The sequence below is a fragment of the Herpailurus yagouaroundi genome, unplaced genomic scaffold (assembly GCF_014898765.1).
Source record: "Herpailurus yagouaroundi ecotype Mexico unplaced genomic scaffold, PumYag 141, whole genome shotgun sequence".
In the NCBI taxonomy this organism is placed as follows: domain Eukaryota; kingdom Metazoa; phylum Chordata; class Mammalia; order Carnivora; family Felidae; genus Herpailurus; species Herpailurus yagouaroundi.
Window position 1 is genome coordinate 20857652 of NW_024412396.1, and position 15851 is coordinate 20873502.

The window sequence follows — 15851 nt, forward strand, 5'->3', positions numbered from 1 at the left end:
TTTTATTTTTTTAAAATTTTTTTTTTCAACGTTTATTTATTTTTGGGACAGAGAGAGACAGAGCATGAACGGGGGAGGGGCAGAGAGAGAGGGAGACACAGAATCGGAAACAGGCTCCAGGCTCTGAGCCATCAGCCCAGAGCCCGACGTGGGGCTCGAACTCACGGACCGTGAGATCTTGACCTGGCTGAAGTCAGACTGCGCCACCCAGGCGCCCCGTAACATATTTTTTTAAAAGGTCTGTTGTGCAGTTTTCCATACTGCTTGTCATGTACATGACAAGCAAAAGGTTGGACCTAAGTATTTCTATGCTTCATGCTCCTTTTAGTACTTCCTTAGCCACAATGCTATGTCACTTATGTTTCATGCACTGAAGAAATCAGAAAAGTTGGAAATGTATAGGTTATATTCTAGGAGAGTCTATTTTAACAGAAAAAGAAATGGAACCTTGATCACTTTCCAAGGTTACTTTAAATATTACACAATAAGTGAATATATGAATGAATAAATGAATCCAAACTCAGTTCCTGCTTCACTATGTAAGACTTGTATATCACTGTGTCATTTTATCATACTATATAACTTCTCCTTCTAGTATAGAAGATTAAAATAAAGTTGCCTAAGACTATTAAAATGAATTTTGAAATAAATAAAAGTTATTTTGTGAAGAAAATATGTGATTATTGTTTTGTGTGTGTGTGAAAATCTGATTTGGAAGATAAACTATGATACTCTCTTTTTTTTCTTTTTATCTCCTTTATCTATGTCAGTATCAATAAAATGTAATCCAATACAACCAATCTTACTAGGAGATTGGAGTTATGAAGTATCATATGTTATTATTTGGGTAAATAAAGTCTGTCTCTTTAGAGTGTAAAATTTCAGAGTGCTTTGGAGATCTGCAGGTTTTAATGTAACTTCCAGTAAGTCTCTTTAAGAGAAAAAAAAATTGATTTTCCAATGTATGTCAACTATCCTGTTCAGAGTTACACCACCAGTTGAAAAGGACAGTAGCTGTGAAAAGCCAAAAAGAATGCGGGTGTGAGAGAACAGAATTTATTTTACCTTGGAAACTCATTCATATAGAATAAATGGTATAAAAAAACAGACCTTTGTCAGAAAGTTCTAAATAGGGATAAAAGGGATGAAAGTATAAAAAGCCAAACTTTGCTTGTCAAAGACTAGGAACTAGTTATCAAATATATGTTGTCCAAGTTGGTTAAATGGAAACGAAACACAACATAACCTTGCTCTTTAGTGAATTAAAATTTTGTATTTCTTTCTCATTAGCAGGAGAATAAAAGTACTTACAAGACTTCCATTTAACAATTATGTTAACTTTTCTACTTAATTGCTTCAACTGCTTTTCTGAGTAAATTGACTGTTCCCTTGTCTAGGCAGTGAAGTGGGTATGAGCACTGACTTTAGGATCCGTAGAACTTCGTTTGAATCCTTGCTCTGTTATTTCTAGATGTATGACAAGTTATCTGAGCTCTCTATGCCTCAATAATATAGTCATAATAATAGTCCCTATCTCAAACAACTGCTTTTAAAATACAAAGAGATATTAATGAAAAACACTTAGAGTACCTGGCAAATTGTAAGTGTGGTAGCATTCAGTATTTGTCATCAAGGATAAATATGATGGTGATGGTTACAGTGTACACACACACACACACACACACACACACACACACATATATGGATGTCATAAAAGTCACAAAACATTAGAGTGTAAGAATGTGTCTCCATGGTGTGTGTGTGTGTGTGTGTGTGTGTGTGTGTGTGTGTGTGTGTTTATGTTTGTCTGTGTGAGTGATACCACATATTTGGTGCCTGGTATCAACATAGTCATTTTCAATTACATGGTGCTTTAAAGTGCCATTTGTCAAGGAGGAGCAGCACAGCTGAAATGTACCAAATATTAGAAAACAATAACTTTAATTACTGAGCACTTACTTTGTGTTAAGTAATCTTTAAAATGCTTAAAATCTTAAATTATTTCATTCTCTCAATAAATGAATAAAATAAGTTATTTTTGTTATATCTGTTCACAAGTACAAAAACTGAGACACTGGACAGTTTTAAAATGTGCACAAAGTCACACAATCAATAGGTAGGGTGCAGAGATTACAATTTATGCTTAATGGCTTCAAGCCTCTATGTTTTTTTCCCCAAATTTTTATTTAAATTCTAGTTAGTTAACACACAGTATAATATTCATTTTAGTAGAATTTAGTGATTCATTACTTACATATAACACCCAGAGCTCAATACAAGTGCCCTCCTTAATACCCATCACCCATTTAGCTCATCCCCCCACCCGACCTCTCCTCCAACAGTCCTTGGTTTGTTCTCTACCATTGAGTCTCTTATCGTTTGCTTCCCTCTCCCTTTTTTTCCCCTTCAAGTCCACCTATTTTGTTTCTTAAATCCACATATGAGTGAAATCCAACAGTATCTGTCTTTCTCTGACTGACATTTCACTTAGCACCCATCCTCTCTAGCTGCATCCACATCATTGCAAATGGCAAGATTTCATTCTTCTTCCAGCCTCTATGTTCTTAAGCATTATTCTTTATTGCTTTGGATGGAGCAATTTTAAAGTTTAACCTTGAGAATTATAATATCAGTAAGAATAATAAACACTCTATCTCTCTAATTTTCAGCAAATGAGATTTTATCTGCACTCTTTTTACAAAGGGGCATATAAAAATTGAAGATTGTGTATCTCCAAGTTGGTGCATTTGAAAAGGATTAGTAAATATTGTTAAAGAAACATTGTGGCTGCTCCTGATTTCCCTTTCAAAAAGCATTCTGGAATCTAAATTGAATAATAATTTCAGGACATAAAAAGGGACAATCAAGTTTTCTGGCTTTCATCTCATGTGGCCGCCCAAGAGACCTGTTTCGACCACATAGGCTCAACCACAAGCAATGGAAACTAAATTCATATTAAGGATAAAATAATAGTTTCTAAATAACTTTTGATCATCTGTATGGCTTATAGAAATGATAAGAGAATTCCTAGAGGGATTTCCAAGGCTCGAATTCTGATGATAAAGCAGAGCTGAGGATCATGATCTGGACACTTCAGGGCTGTCAGTGTTTCTGTGAAAAATTAAATTATTCATCTAAATTTTTCATGACTCATCTCCCGTAACTACTGACATTTCAAGAAAACAGAGTATTAAGTCAATGTGATTTTCATTATTATACACATTACACAAGAATTGAAGAGTTTTAAAGCATTTTTTATTAAAAAAAATGGCTTCCTACATTTAGTAATGTTTTAGTTAACAAAGCTACAAATAGTTCATCTAATTTTCAGTGAGTATTGTTCACTTAGGGAAATAGAAACTTAAGACATCTGTTACATGGCAAACTATCCATTGACCGCTGATTATTGTTCTGAACTTGTGAAATGTTTAGGGTACTTGTAAAGAGCTCTTTGGTTTTCTGAACACTTTATACAAACAAAGACTGAATTATTTAGGTCAGAGTGGTCCAATAGGAACAGGTGCAGTCTAAACATCAAGACAATAACGTACTAGTTTTATCACCGAAACTCCACAATATCAGGCGGGCTACTGTTGGACTATAGTTGTTTTTTTTGCTTACTTTTAATCTGCATATATAAAAGATTATGTTATATAATTTTTAGGTTGAAAATGAAATAATAAAGGCAGCCTCCAACTTCCAAGAGGGATTTTTAGCTAGCGTAGGATCAGCACTCCCACAAAAAGCACTAGAAAAATGTAGTTAAAACACAGAAATCAACTAGCTTAAGGCAATAGAGAGCTGCAAAGGCAACGGGACCCCAAAGAGGTAAGACTCCAGAGAAGGGAGAACCTCAGTGGGGTGCTCTTTGATAGACTTTAACTTGCATGCATGTGGCAATTCTGGGACTGTAATAGTAAATACTGTTAAAGAAATGTTGTGGCAAGCTGCTCTTCATTTTCCCTTTCAAAAAAGTATTCAGAAATCTGGGGCGCCTGGGTGGCGCAGTCGGTTAAGCATCCGACTTCAGCCAGGTCACGATCTCGCGGTCCGGGAGTTCGAGCCCCGCGTCGGGCTCTGGGCTGATGGCTCGGAGCCTGGAGCCTGTTTCCGATTCTGTGTCTCCCTCTCTCTCTGCCTCTCCCCCATTCATGCTCTGTCTCTCTCTGTCCCAAAAATAAATAAACGTTGAAAAAAAAATTAAAAAAAAAAAGTATTCAGAAATCTACAACTGAGCAACAATTTCAGAACTGTAAAGACGGACAATTGTGTCTTCTGGCTTTTTCTCAAATGGCTGCCTAAATGACCATTTCTACCAGAAAGATACAAACCCAAGCAAGGCAGAATAATAGCCCCAAAACCTGTAAAAGGACACTGACATAGATGCATTTAGGGTTGGTAATCAGCCAACCTTGTGAGAGAGAGAGAGAGAGTATCCTGGGTTACCCAGGTGGGCCCAATTTTATTGCTTGAGTCTTTCAAAGCAGAAACATTTCTGGATAGGGTCAAAAGGGAAGTTAATATAGAAGTGTTACAGAGATGCTATGATGCTGATTCTGAAGATGGAGGAAGGCGGCAACAATTTAAGTGATTCAAGCAGCCTCCAGAAGATGGAAAAGTCTAGGAAACTAACTCTCTCCTATGACTCCCAGAAGAGATGATAGCCCTGCCAGCACTTTGATGTTAGCCCAGTGAGACTTGTGTCAGATTTCTATGCTCTGGAATTGTAAGATAATAAATTGGTGTTGTTTTAGGCCGTAACACTTGTGGTAATTTGTTTATAGCCACAATAGAAAACTGAGTAACAAACCTGCAGAAATTTTGGCAGAGACGGGCTGTCTCAAGCTTATGTTTGCTTTTGGGTCACAAGCTGGAGGAAGTTGGATACCAAATATTTAATTAAAAACAATCTGTACAGCAGAGTTTATAAGCACTCTGGTGAGGTACAGATAATAGATAAGTGCTTTAGTTGATCCCAACAGACAGAGCGAAGCCATGCTAGGTTCAAGCACTGATAGCCAGGCTTGGAACTATGCAGTCCCTATGTGCACTGGGAGGAACTGATGGCCCGCAACCTCTCCTCTCTTTTGGACTTCAATTACATGAATGGTAGATATTTTGACCTTATCCCACAGGTGTCTACTGTTTTTTCCTGTATTTTAAATTACCATTGTTTCTGGTACTTCGTGTAGGATTAGCCATTACCTTGTCTTCCACCCCTACAATCTGGCCTTTGGTTCTTTCACTTCTGCTGTGTCTACCTAAAGAGATACTAATTTCAGATATTGCACTTTACATTCTAAAGTTTAATATGATTATTTTGTGTATTTCAATTATCTGGTGAGATGCTCCATATTCTCATCCATTTTGTTCATTTTATCTTCTATTTTAACAACATAATATTAATAATTATTTTAAATTATTTTAAATTATTATTTTAAATAAATTATTTTAAGTCATTAAAAAATTCACAAAATAGTATTATAGAAACATTAATAGACATATAAAGCATGTAAGTCAGGTAATACTAGGAAGATACTCTTCAATTTAAATGGGGGGTGGATATTGTCCAGTTTAATAACTGAGAGTTTATCAGAAGTACAATTAGAAAGCATCACATAAAAAGACATCTTAATAAGTAGAACTTTCATCCATAGATTTGTTCAAGCCATGAAATTAGGCATTTTATTTTTAATTTTTTAACTGAAGTGTAGTTGACTCATAATGTTACATTAGTTTCAGGCATACAACATAGTGATCCAACAAGTCTATACACGTTATGCTACGTTTACCACAGGTACAGCTACCGTCTGTCACCATACAATGCTACTACAGTCTCACTGAGTATATTCCCCATGCTGTGACTTTTATCCCCATGACTTATTAATTCCATTCTGGAAGCATCTATCTCCCCAAATTAGGCATTTTTAAATCCTCTGTACTTCCCCCCACCTCCATATCTAATTCGTCAATACACCCTATCAACTCTACCTCTAAAATAAACCTGGAAAATGTACATTTGTCATATCCACTACTTTTACCTTAGACCACACAAGCATCACTTAATGCTTGGCATCCTTCTATAACCTCCTATCTAGTTTCTTCACTTCCCTTCTCTCCACCTGGAAATAATTTTTCAACACAAGTACTAAGGTTAAGCATTTAAACATAGGAATTAGATCATGGTCCCTCCCTACTTCAAATAATTCAGTGGATTCCCAATTACACTTAGAATTATTAAAATCAAACAGATAGGGGCGCCTGGGTGGCTCCATCGGTTAAGCGTCGGACTTCGGCTCAAGTCATGATCTCATGGTTCATGAATTCGAGCCCGTGTCGGGATCTGTGCTGAAAGCTTGGAGCCTGAAGCCTGCTTCAGATTCTGTGACGCCCTCTCTCTGCCCCTCTCCCACTCGCACTCTGACTCTGTCTCTCTCAAAAATAAATAAAACATTAAAAAATTTTAAAAAAAGATAAAAATATAAATTAAATGAAAAAGTCTTTTTCCCTATCTTACAAAATGACATAAAACAAATTTACCTAAGGCACTGTGTTTGTATATAATTATTTTTTTGTCTTTAGCCTTTAATATCCTGTAAGAACATTGCTTTCCAAAGTTACTTTGGTCAGCTTCTTTCTATGATTCTTCAAGGCATTTATCTGATTTATTTGAAATACACTTATATTCATTTGTCATAGTCTTCACCCAACCTTGGGCACTCTCACATTTTGGTTGATTTAAAGAAATGTATGTATCAATTACACTCTCATCTTTATACTGGTGTAAATATACACGCCCTGGGACAAATGCATACAGTCATGCATCCATGAACACTGGCATCCACCACTAAGTTATAGAACTTTATAGAACATGTGGTTCACAACAAAACTTCTCACACTGACTCTTCGTAGTCAATCTCTGCCCCTACTTCTCAACCCTGATCACCAATCTTTTTATTCATCCCTTTAGTTTTACTTTTGACAAAATGTCATATAAATAAAATCATACAACACATAACGTTTGAGGTCCGGGTTCTTTCAAGCAAGCTGTATTTAATGTTCCTCCAGGTTGTTGTGTGAATCAACAGTTTTTTCTCTTGGTACTATAGATTAGTATTCTACGCTAAAGTTGTACAATTGTTTATCCATTAACTGGTTGAAGGACATCTGTGTTCTTCCCAGTTTCTAGTGATTAAGAATAAAGATGATACAAACAATTGTGTCATTGTCTTTGGATAAACATCCATTTCCATTTCCCATGTAGAAGATCCCTAAGTAGACATGAAATGTCTGTGTCAAATTGCAGTTGTATGTTTAGCTTTCTAAAAAATTGCCAAACTGATTTCTAAAGTAGCTGTTCCATTATGCTCTCCTACCAGATATATGAGTATTGGGTTATACAAGAATAAACTGGTCAGGGGCGCCTGGGTGGCGCAGTCGGTTAAGCGTCTGACTTCCGCCAGGTCACGATCTCGCGGTCCGTGAGTTCGAGCCCCGCGTCAGGCTCTGGGCTGATGGCTCAGAGCCTGGAGCCTGTTTCCGATTCTGTGTCTCCCTCTCTCTCTGCCCCTCCCCCGTTCATGCTCTGTCTCTCTCTCTGTCCCAAAAAAAAAAAAAAAAAAAGAATAAACTGGTCATTATAATTAATTTGAATTTTATTTTAACTGAAATAGAAAGATACCAAAGCTGTGAAGTACAAGAGTAATATCACAGGACTTACATTTTGAAAAAAATCACTCTGGTTTCTATATTGTCAGGAAAAATGAGAGTAGTTAGTAAACTTTCACAATAGTACAGCTGAGAGGTAAAGTCATACACATAAACCCAGGGAAACACAGCCTCTGTTTCACATAAATTCCCATGCACATACTCCATCTTGTTTCAAAAATGATTTATGGGGCCACGAATAATTTAAAAATAATACATATAACTCAATATCATTCATATTTTTACAAATATACTCAATAATTTACTATCTATTTGGTATTATACTGCATTTAGGGATTATTATGGTAATAATGGAAACTATAGAGAATAGAGTTATGTTTTTAATCTATAATATTAATGCTATATAAATGTATGAAATTAAATATATATTTTTTCAGTCATATTCCTTCAATTAAATCATAATAATATTTTCCTATATATTTGTACAAGATACTTATCTAAACTATATTGTAATAATTATTATTGTTTTATATACTTGGAGAAACTTTCAATATTGATGAAACATTTGGTCCTAGAAGCTATCTACCACAGAGTTAAAACTAAGCAGAATTTTAAAACATTTTCTTTCCAAGGAATATTGGCAAGCCTATTAAATAACAGTCATCAGCATGCTTTCCATTTGATATTCTATTTATAGTTTTCTATTTTATGTATTCCATAAAATAAATGGTGACTTTAGATGCATGTATAATATATTTGAAGAGGAAGAACAATTAATTTAATTAATTAATTTCAGTACCTGATTCATCTGTAGAAATTTAACTTCACTTTTTTTTTTTTTCCAGAAAGATAGGTCACTCATTGTTTTGAGTTTATGGCTGTTTACCAACATCATGGCCTTGTGATTTTGAGTCTTTCCACTGTGTATCTTCATTCTGAAAGAAAATCATACATAAGTTATGTTTAAGCAGGTAAATCAGAGAAGCTTCAAAACCAAAAATAATAAACTGACAAACATTTATTCACCTAGTTCTCTATTCTAATTGGTTACAACAATCCCCTTCTTATTTTATATCTTTGTGTTAGTATTTCTTCTTGTTTAAAGTAATTTTTATTGTTATATTATACAACTGTGTGTGTTATAAAATTTATTATAATTACACTGTGATGTTTAGATAGAGTGGAGTGAAGAAGAAAAATTAGTGTAAGTATTTCTGCAGAAACAGAATTTTTATTTGGATGAGTTAGGACAATAGCTCAACTTCCTTTACTCATTCTGTCTTCAATTAGTATTCCTTAAATTGGCCTATGAGATTTGAGGTATCTGGAAAAAGAAAAATAATAAATTAAATATATTTAAATATGATTTAGATAAAAAATTCCAGTCATATAAAGATGATTTGAATATTTCTAATTAAAATTGATATTATGTTTATATTACAAAAATACAAAAATAGAAAAAATCAGCAAATAACATTTAATAATGATATTACCAAGACAATATTTATAATCATTGAGCTTCTGTGTACTAAGACACAAATACAATCTTGAGAATGACTGACTGGCAAGTTATGTTTCCTGTGTCCTCCAACCATGAATCTGTCATGTTTATTCTTGTTCAAAAGGGGTGACAGCAGATGAGAAGAAACTGAATGGCCTTTAAAAAAATAAAACACACATGACAGATGCCATATGGCTTCCACCCCCTCCCATAACTCTGTTGAATACATTTAGAAAAGAATTTCAAAAAAGGGACTAAAGTGAAAAATTATTTTAGAAATGACCTTGCATTTCAAAACAAATATACAACAAATGTCACTTAGCATTTAGCAATGTGATATAATCCTAAGCAATAATTATAAACTAGCTATTAGGTAATGACATGAGAAGTAGAATAACACAACTTTTTATTAAGAAGTTAAATGTGTTAAAAAGTAAAGAGACAGGCATAATGAACTACAGTATGCCCATTACCCAAATTAAACATTTTTCAACTACGAACAATCATAAGCTTGCACATCTTTCTCTAAATCTGAATTATTTTGAGGCAAGTCCAAGAAATTATACTTTTACACTATAATCATAAATTATTAATATTATTTTAAAAGTGTAATAGTGTATAAATTATCATAAAATAATAAAACATATTTAATATTATTTAATATGCTATCAAATAGAAGAAAAGTGAAGAGTTTCAATTCATTTTATAAAGTTGATATTATTCTGAAACTAGAGCCATAATAAAAGAGTAAATAAAAATGATAGCCTAATATTCCTCATAAACATTGGAACAATAATCCTTAACAAAATGTACAAAAATACATAATTACAATAAGTAAACCTATATATATATATATATATATATATATATATATGATAATGGGAAGTTTTTTTTTCCTTTTGAATATATAGCCTTTTATTTCCTTTGCTTGTTTCATTTTGCTGGCGAGAACTACCACCAATTTATTGAAAAAAAATGATGAGAGCAGAATAAATTGGTGGTAGTTTTCACCAACAAAATGAAGCAAGGAAAGGAAATAAAAGACATATATACTAAAAGGAAAAAAATAATAAAACTGTTCCTATTATCATATGACATGTTTGTGTATGTAGGAAATCATAAAGAATCTACCAAAAAATAAAATAAAATTCTGTAACTAATAGTTAATTTAGGAAGGTCACAGGACACAAGATAAAGACACACAAATCAGTTACATTCTATTTGTTAGAAATGAGCCTATAATCACTAAAACATAAAATAATACAAATAGGTCCCCCCAATTTAAGTACCTGTACAAACCTAAAATATTATATATAAACTCCATATGTAGAATATTACAAAACTCTAAAGAACGAAATCAAAAATTTAAATAAAAGAGATATCTCATGTTCATGAATTCAAAAATGCAAAATTAAGACGTCAATTTTGCCACATGCTCTGTAAAATCTGTGAAACCCTATTCAAAATCCCCCAAAAAACATTATTAATAGATACTGATAACGTGATTCTAAAATTACCATGGAAAAGTAAAAGTAAAAAAACCTAGAATAGCCAACACAACAGTGAAGAAGAACAAAGTTGGAGGACTAACGTTTCAAAAGGTATGATTACAGCTACAGAAATCAAGAAAGCTTGATAGTGAATAAGAGCCATCCAGATCAGTGTAACATAATAGAGAGCCTTCAAAGATCCACGCAAATATTGATCTTGGTCTATGTCAATGGTCTAAAATCTACTATTCCTTCTTTATCTACTAGCCAGGTACTGCTTTAATTGTCACTTTCCATTATTAATAGGTTGATGAAATTCCTACATGAATTTAAATAGATACTTGATTCTTTTTCTTTGTAGCCAATTTTGAAGATATTGATTTGGTTGCTTAGCATTATCTACAGGTGAAAATGAGCTGTTTTTTGGGGATTTTTCTTTGTTTTTTGTTTTTTTTTTTTTTAATACACGATGCTCTCATGGATGTTACATACCAAATCAACTTGATAACTAACAGCACCCTTGCTTTTGGTAATTACAGAATATTCCAGGCTTATCTTGGATTATTTCCAGCTCCAGCCTTAAAATCATCTAATTCTAATTCACAAATATGACCTTGTTATTCTATGGGAAATGATATAAGTAAGTATTCAACATAGATATGCCACTCAAGCCAAGATTGGTTTCATGGAAAAAAAAAAAAAGACCTTATTTTTAAAGGTCAATTTTCATGAATTTACAATGACACTTCCAATTCAAATTTAATCCTGTAGGATTTTTCTTCTTTAACTTACATACGTTTCTATTTTCTCCCATGCCAAAATCTAAGATTCCAACTACAATAATGTATTTATTCATTTGTTTTATTTCACAATACATTAGATCTACATACATCTATTTACATTATAATTACATTATTATATTACAAATGATGACACAATAAATAGACTTGTAAATTTGTATTTTTGTAACTTGGATATAAATTTCCATGAGTGACATTTCTGGATAAAAATCAAAATCGAAGGTTAATGATATCTTCTATATTGGCCAATTCACAACGTGTGTGTGTGTCTGTGTGTGTGTGTGTTTGCATGTGTGTGTGTATGCATGGTCGTACACCTTAAATACACACAATTTTTGTCAATCATGACTCAATAAAGCTGGAAGAAAAAAGAATTATGCAGGTGGAAAAGAACAGAATATGTTAGCAGCCTTTTCATATAATGTGAATATATTTAGATAAAATTTAGCACAATTAAAATTAGCACAAAATTTGACAAGTGGCCATTTATTAAAGGTTTTTGAAGTACATTATATGGAACCATATTGATTAATTTTATAGTCTATTAAATTATAACCTATCAGTGTATCTTGCACTTTGAATGGATCTTTAACCTATTATTATTATCCAGCATCATGCATTGTTCATTTGGAAAATAACAGTTCACTGAGTTGTATAAGCTTTGATACACTGACATATTTGTTATTCAAAATAAATAATCACATCTGTTAAAATCACTGATGATCTCATTTTAAGGCAATTTAAGAATTGGTAAGCTTACAAGCACACAGTTCCATTTATGTTTTCCAAAATTTTAATTTTCACTTTAATGCTCAAATTTTATTACTGGCAACAAAGAGTGCCAATTATTTTCCTGAAAGTGATGCACTTCAGTCATTTTCTAGAAAATACATGCCAAAATCCAAATCTGAATATGCATACATTATCATTCACTTCAGTAAAAATGGCATTCTATGTAAAATTGAACAAAAAGCTAATTCAGCTCACAGCTCAATTACACAAGAGTTTCCCCACAAACAAAAAGAAGTGATTTATGTGTTATTACCATTTTCTTTCAGAAATTATTAATAATTATTCTGATTTGTTATTCAGGAAGATTACATTTTTATTCTAATAGAAAAAAGAAAAGTAAAAACTCTGAATTTAGACTCTCTTTAGCATGAACCTCCTATTTCTCTGAAAACAAATTTTGGCTCATTACTAACATTTCATTTTATTATGTATATATTTTATAAATGTATATACTTAATCTTTCGTCATGAGGTCCTTATATTTGCTCTAATTTCACTTATATGATACAATGCTCAGAAAAACTAATTAAGTTAGGATAAGTGGATTTTCAAAAAGTACAGGAAATTTGTCTTGTACTTTGGATCACAACTAATGGGTTACCATTACTTACTAGTCATCTCTTTTGACTGAAGACCGCTTTTTTGTTGTTGTTAACTATCTGTATGAACAGTATGGCAACATTCTTAACAGAAAAGTAAAAAGAAAAGACAACACAGGACACACACTTTTTAAAGTTAAAATGGGATTAATTAATCAAAAATCAGAATTTTCTAAGTTAAATCGGCACGTATTCTTGCATGTGATTACCATCTGTCTGCTTAACTAAGTCAGTAACAGTGAATTCACCATAGATTTCTACAACCCAGCAATTAAGAGTACGTGACCAGACCTCTTGGCTCATATTCTGTTTCAGAAGGTATTATGAACATAACTGAGAACAGACGACTTGCCCAAGGTCACAGAATATTTTTTTCTATTTATCTTTGTCAGCACAGTAGGTCTGAATATTGTGCATAATTTCTTGCTGAACATTCTACTACAACATTGTTCTAAGTTGTTTAAGTTATTTGTAAATTTTTAGCTAATGAAGCAATTTAAAAAATTCCCATGAGACAGAATGGGAAGAAACTTTTCCTGGCATTTCAGCACAATGTTGTTTTCATTATTTTATTATTTAACTAAAAGTTTTATTCACTTCTATTGTTATCATTGAGTTTTAATAAGACAAATTTTGAAAGATGGTAAGTTTTAATTTTTAGGAAATATATTTTGTAATATAAATATTCAAAATAAGTTTTCTCTATTGGGTAAATATTAAAAAAAAAACTAATCTGGTCCTATGATGAATTCAGTTCAGATATAATTTTGGGGTTATAAATGGCAATTAAAAATAATATATATTGATACTATAGTAAAATTAGAGATTGTAGTTAACCTTTTCCAATATGAAAATTCTGAGGATAAATTTCAGTTAATTTTATTTGCTTCCAAACTACTCTCTCAATATTAATAAAATTTGTTTTCTCACATATTACAAAATACATAGAATGTGACACAAAATTAATGTATCACATGACATATATCCGGTCATGATCTGAATAATTTTATTCTCTTTTAATTATCTGTATTAACTGATATTTTTGCTCATATTTCTCTTTCTCACATTACATGGATTTTCATACCCACTATTATAATCAAGCTAAATTACTGGTAAGAGTGAAGTGTGATGCTGAAGAAAATAATTCTAAAATATATATTCTAACCATTAAATACATTGATGATACAGGATTTTACATGTGTCCTGATTTGTATCTTTTCATAATTTTGAAATAATTTTATCAAAAATTTCTAAATTATGGTATGAAGATCAACTTAGCCAATTTCATTCAAAATTGCCGAAGTAGGCATATACATGTTTCTGGAATCCATTTGTATATTTATCTCTCCCATAGTGACCTAATCTCATAAATACCTCTATTTGCCATAAGATTCTAATTAAAGATGGCATAAATTAAAAGACAAAGCTTCGGGAGCCTTTGGAAGCTTTGGGGAGCATTTTTGTGAGTGATAGCTTCAAACTGGACCCTTTCCATACTAGTCTCCTTACAATGTCATGCTACAGTGAGGAAATATTTCCAGTTCAAGAATATTGAGTTTTTCTATAACTACTAACATTTTTATATTGATATGTTTATTTTATTAGGTGCTTAATAAATTAGGTGCTTAATAAATTAGGTCATTTGGATGGTCAGAGCTGTGTATGTGCCTGTGTTTACATATCTATAAATGTATTTATATGCACCTTACATATTACATACTATGTAAATTTATATTATTACATATTGTATGACATTAAATATATAACAATAAATAATATGTCTTCTATATATACTTATACACACAAATGTTGGCCACATTTATGGGATAATTATGAAATATTTCAACTCATTTTATATTTGAAATATCATTGAAATATCATTGAAATATTTCAACTCATTTTCAGTGTCTGAAAAGGATTTGTGTGAAAAGATTGTTACTTTTTTGTAAAATTTTTCCTGCAATGAGATTTAACTGTCATATTAGCAAGCATTCAACAAATATTGGCTGTTTTTTATTTATATAATTTCTAAGTCCATATAAAATCATATTGGTAACATTTTGACTAGGAATTTTATTTATTTATTTTTCAACGTTTTTATTTATTTTTGGGACAGAGAGAGACAGAGCGTGAACGGGGGAGGGGCAGAGAGAGAGGGAGACACAGAATCGGAAACAGGCTCCAGGCTCTGAGCCATCAGCCCAGAGCCTGACGCGGGGCTTGAACTCCCGGACCGCGAGATCGTGACCTGGCTGAAGTCGGACGCTTAACCGACTGCGCCACCCAGGCGCCCCTTGACTAGGAATTTTAAAAAATTCAATTAGATATTATTACTTTCATAAAAATTTATATTTTCTTTGACTTAGGTTAATCTATGTGGTGGTGTTTTGTTTTGTTTTTTTAAGTAGAAACTAAACATATAAACAACAAAATATTTGAATGTAATATATGAATTTGGATTTGATTAACCTGCAGCAATAGAGGAATATATATTTCGCAGAGTTCAAAACGATGTCTACTGGGAAAATTATATTATTGTTATAAATATCTCATTATTATATATGAAATTTTAGAAATTTTCAACATAATTAATACTCTTTAAATTGGTTTAAAAATTTACCTTGACACTAACAATGGCTATAAATAATATTGTTTATATGTATTATAAATGTATATAAAATATATTACTTGGTTAATAAAGTTTAGATATATATAGTTTTATAAACTCTTTGCTCTGGATTTTAGCCATTTAATAGAAATACACAGTTTTTGAATGATTTGGACACAACAAAAAACATGCAATTTGGGTTTATTTATAGAATATATTTAGAAGACATAAAAATTTTATTGATAAAGTTTTAAAAATACTTAATTTTAAATAATTACCATGTGATCTAGCTATATATGATATATATCATAAGTGGCTAGATATAAGGTATAATATATGTAGCTACATAATTGTATACACACACACATATACAGATTTCATTTATAATATATAT

At 32.0% G+C, this 15851-nt stretch overlaps 1 long non-coding RNA gene across 1 annotated transcript in view; it reads right to left on the reverse strand.

Annotated features, from left to right (window-relative positions):
* Window positions 1-7561: 7561 nt before the first annotated feature.
* Window positions 7562-15851, reverse strand: part of LOC121031281 (uncharacterized) — a 42253-nt gene continuing 33963 nt past the window's right edge. The window contains exons 2-3 of the long non-coding RNA XR_005790647.1: window positions 8468-8603; window positions 7562-7595 (exon numbers count right to left, since the gene is read on the reverse strand). This is a non-coding gene — a long non-coding RNA (uncharacterized LOC121031281). The remainder of the gene's footprint in view (window positions 7596-8467; window positions 8604-15851) is intronic.